The sequence below is a fragment of the Mirounga leonina genome, unplaced genomic scaffold (assembly GCF_011800145.1).
Source record: "Mirounga leonina isolate KUSES-001 unplaced genomic scaffold, KU_Mleo_1.0 Mir_176, whole genome shotgun sequence".
Taxonomy (NCBI): domain Eukaryota; kingdom Metazoa; phylum Chordata; class Mammalia; order Carnivora; family Phocidae; genus Mirounga; species Mirounga leonina.
This window is the reverse complement of record NW_023270454.1, coordinates 25554892-25559845: the sequence shown is the minus strand read 5'-3', so window position 1 is coordinate 25559845 and position 4954 is coordinate 25554892. Positions and strand designations below refer to the sequence as shown.

At 34.2% G+C, this 4954-nt stretch overlaps 1 pseudogene; it reads right to left on the bottom strand.

The window, feature by feature from the left end:
* Positions 1 to 2076: 2076 nt before the first annotated feature.
* On the bottom strand, positions 2077 to 3495 carry LOC118022528 (annotated as a pseudogene).
* Between the last annotated feature and the right edge of the window lie 1459 nt (positions 3496 to 4954).

Below are 4954 nucleotides of genomic sequence, written 5' to 3'. Positions count from 1 at the left end.
CAAATAAAGAGGCAAGTTTCTACACTTACATGTATATTCTCTGTCAGCTCATGGCAAGGGAGAATTAGAGACTACATATTTAAAAATAAAGCAATACAAACTTAATATTGGAAGACCATTACATTTTAAATTTATTTATTCATTTATTTATTTATTTATTTATTTATTTATTTATTTATCTATTTATTTTTAGAGAGAGGGAGCGAGCGCATGCACACAGGGTGGAAAAAGGGCAGAGGGAGAGGGAGAAGGAGAATTATAAGCAGGCCCCACACGCAGTGCAGAGAACACAGGGCTCAGTCTCACAACCCTGAGATCATTATCAGAGATGAAATCAGGAGTTGGCTGCTTAACTGACTGAGCCACCGAGGTACCCCTGGAAGAAAGACTTTAAAAACCCACCTTTCTCTTAATAGTGATAAACTCTTTATTAGTGTATATTAGCTTAGTATGGAAATTCCATTAATTTTTTTTCTTATTCTGTTTTTTTTTATAAGATACATGTCATTTTAGCATGGTAGTACAGGCATATGATTTACAGTACAAGTGTTTCACATGTGTTTCTAATGCTGAAGATATTTTACTGATAATTGAGTGATATAAAAAATGGGGGTATTTTTTAAAAGATTATTTTTATTGTTCACAGATTTACCAGATTTTTTTTAAATGCAAAGACAATAGGTGAGAAGGTTTAATCTTGTTCTTCATTGTTGAAAGAGGCAGTTTGAAACCAATAACTAGCACAGCTACAGATCTGATTAGCAGATCTGATTAGCAAAAAATATATAAATATGTAATGGAGATTTCATAGAGGAGTCAAGGATTTTTAAATAATTTAATTGAAATTGAATGCCTGTTGTTTTAAATTTATAACCTGGCATTTAGAATGCACATTGAACTGAAGGATGGACAATTCACCAATATTGTTTCTGTCTATAATAAGAGATTTAACTTGAATCCTCTGAATTACAGAGCAGTGAGTCTCACATATTAAACAAGCTGCTGTAATCCATAATTGAGGGTAGATCCATGAAGTCAAAGGAATAATTCATTAAAAGACAAGGAAATTGTCTTATTGAGAGAAAATCACTTTTGATACTTTCAACAAGCTCATAGATTTGTTAGCAAAAATTGAAGCATAGCATAACTCTTATCCAATATCCACTGTCCTTTCTTCCTACCTTTTTGGGACAGCAGTGTGCCCAGCTATATAATGATTTACCAAAGTCCTTTGCAGCTAGCAATGGCTGTTCTGTTTAACCAATGAAATGTAAGTAGAATACTGCCAAGTAATTGGGGAAAACATTTATAAGATAACTTGGGGTTGAGACAACACCAATGATTCTAAATTAAAGTCAGGGGAGAATAAAAAATATTTTACTGTTAATCATATTTCATAAAATGTTCTATGTGTATCTGGCACTGTTCTTATGTTGTTTTTTTCTGTCTTTTCTTGAATAAAGTATAGATGTAGCAGGCTTCAGTATGTTCACAAGACAACACAAATGAAGAAAAAAGTCCATATTCTAAGATTTGCAGAATGGAAAGACAGAAAGAAACTGGTTTGTTAAAAAGATTATTGACAGCATCCAGTTCCAGCTTCCATATGCCTTTACTGTGATATGAGATATAAAATAAATCCCTTATCCATTTAGTCCACTAAAAATTTACCTTCTATTACTTGCTGCTGGTTATATTCACAGTATGTAATAAAAGTGGGTATCATAGGCACTACATGGGAAGTATTTACATATTCAAAGAATATTCAATTTGGTTGTAGCTCTCTAATTTCTATACATTCATACACAGCACATGCTCTAGTTACATTGAATCATCTTACTCTCCTCATTAATATCTCCTTTATTACTTACAATCTAGAATAAATGTCATATTCAGTGTAAATCTGTTATTGATATTTTCTCCAAAGACACAAACAATATTTTTCTTGGTTGATCATTTTTGTTGTTGTTATTGTTTAATGTTTATCATATTACATCCTAATTTGGTCTTCTCTTCTGAAGTTCTGAAAGATAATACTTTGTATTTGCATGTAACTTTGTTACAGGCACATAGTAGTTAGTTGTAAGAAAATGTGAAATGAATAAAAGAATGGCACTTCCATAATCCTTTTTCCAGAGAGACCTCAGCGGTCTTATTATTCACAACATTCCCACTGGAGTCTTCATATTCTTCATCAGTGTCAGGATGCCATTGTTCCGATGACTTCTGAAGTTTCAGCTTGGCCCACAGGGAGACAGCATCTTCACATTAGCAAATTGGGCAGTGTTTGGGATGCCCAAACACCTCATGCCATGAGCATGGCCATTCAGTACAGTGCTACTGGAAGGCTTCCAGAACTCAGTAGGTGTAATTTCCACAAATTTCACAGTTGTAGTTTAGACCATGAAGCTTATATCTATACAGTAGGGAATGGGTTTGCCATCCCAGCCAAAGGGCAGGTTTCTGGGGTTGTAAATGATCTCATTCTCCTCATCTTCACCTTCACTCTCACTGATCTGCTTATACTTCTCTACTTTTCTACTTCTCATTTTTCCCTTATCCATGTACATTTTCATGAGGGAGATGATGCTGTTCCCCCCAAATCTCTACATATTCACAGATAAAGGCTTCTGGGAAGGCAATGTCTTTGTTTCTCTCAGTGTCTCATTTGACTTTTGACTTGGGATTTTTGGCAAGCAGGGAGGTGTCAAGTGACTCCAGGGACTTTCCTTAGGTGCTGAATAGCCTCTGGGATCACTCTTCTAGGGTCCCACCTCACTTCAGGCCTAAAGCTAAGAGAGCAGATTTCAATCTGTACAGACCAAGGGAAGCCAACTCCTCCTAAGAAGAGAATGCAGACAGGTCAAGATGGCCTCCTGCATGGGTCAGGGCTCCACTTGTCTCTTTTGGCCACCCAGGAAAGATATCATTCTCCCACTTCTCAAACTTATTATGAATCTTCCTAAAAATCCATTCTGATCTTGGAGCAGCTTCGCTCGATCTGTGTAATCTTGAAGGTAGTCAAGCAGCATTTCCAGGTATCTTTTATATTTGACATCCTTCTTTTCTGTAGAAATGTCAAATAACTGGTCAAAGATGACAAGTATGTGATATAATCCAGCTTCTCCCGAGGCCTTCAGGTTAATGTATTTGAGGTTAACAGTCATGGACATCTAAGTAAACCATATCCCTCTTCATCTGTGAACTCCACCAAGTTCCATGCCTGTTCTCTTGGATTCTCTCAAACTTTCAGAAGCTCCTCAAATTCCACTGATATTGGCACACAGATCTCATTTGGGTGTTTCTGGTGGAATTCCTTTATTTGCTTGAGTCTACTATAAAATTCGGCAAATTTATTGGGTCTTGAAATGGCATTGAGTTCTTCCTTTCTTAATCCATTCTTACATCATACAAATCCCACAGTTTCCTACTGACTTCCAAATACCGCTCTTGCATGGCCCGTGTGCAGGTCTGCTGGTTAGGCTTAGGCGTCATGGGGATCAGGTAGTAAATATAATTTATCCCAAGAATGTCTTAGAGTGATCTCAGTCCATATAAATTTATCTTACATATAAATCTACAGTCAGTGAATGCAGATTTAGACCTGATATGCTTAGAAACCATCAGAATCATCCAATTTGATACCTAAAACTTTGAAGGAAATTTATTATAGAAGAAAAGGTCAAGTACATGGACCAAGTGTCAAGGAGATCCAACTCCACACCAAAGTTTAAGCTAAAAGAGATACTGCATCCATAACTGAAGAACGAAGTTTAGTACAACCACTAAAATCTAAAATATTCTTATCACAGCCCCTTTTAATTTGCTTATGTGGCCTTTACAGAACACAGTTGTATGTGTGTGTGTGTGTGTGTGTATGTAGATATACACTCTGCTCTAAAATAAAAGCTTTTATTTTTTTTTTATTTTTTTTAATTTTAAAATGATAAAAAAAAGTTTTTAGAACCTTTCATGTAAAATGGAATATGTAAACATTTTATTTTTAAACGCCTTTTAGGATGCATTTTCCAAGAAGCTAAGGAAAAAATTATCAAGGTTTCAAAAATATAAATGTATTCCCAAGAAAGAGTTTTAGTAAGAAAATAGGATAAAGATAATATGTAAAAGTGGTACAACACAGAATGGTTTAGAGGTAAGAATTTAGCATACAATCTTAGGATTCCAGACAGAAAATGGATTTTGTTTTAAGTGAAGTATGTGTGCTTTATATTAAATACAAAAGACACATCTATTATCCTTATTGGAAGTAACTGAAGTTTAATAAAGGAAGTAGATAGGATTTTAAAATCTTTGGCTAAATAACAAATATCATATATATTAAACAAAAAGTTTAAAACAAACCTAAGGTGGTTCTAGCATTTTCACTGTCTATAGCATGCACAGAGAATAAGTTGGAAAGAAATATTTTTTGAACAGAAAAAAAGTGTTACTCAGTACTATGCAGGAACATTATCAATCATGGAATAAGATCTAATATAAGCAATAGATATTCAAGTAATCACTACATGAAATAGCTAAGAAATCCATCATTCTTATCTTTCCATCATAGGTTTACCATATACACCCAAGGGACAATACTTTTGTGGAGTTCTTTCTGAGATCATTGTACCCTCAAAATACGGTAGATAAAATAATGACAACTTTTTGTGCATTTTATAAAAACATAATTACAATTTCAAAATCAATCATGATAAAATATTGCAAGATGAAACCGTAAGAAATTTCAGATCATGAATAAATTCAGACTGAGACCTGGTTACTTTGATTGGACTGAGCTTAGGCCTATGACTATAAATGTTTATCATTTTTCTTATTTTTATTCATATAATACTTATTACTAAAAGCAGGGTATACTACAATATACAACACAAACTCTATGAAGCCAGAATGTGGGCCTTGTTAATATTTTAATCTCCTATATTCTCTAAAAGAG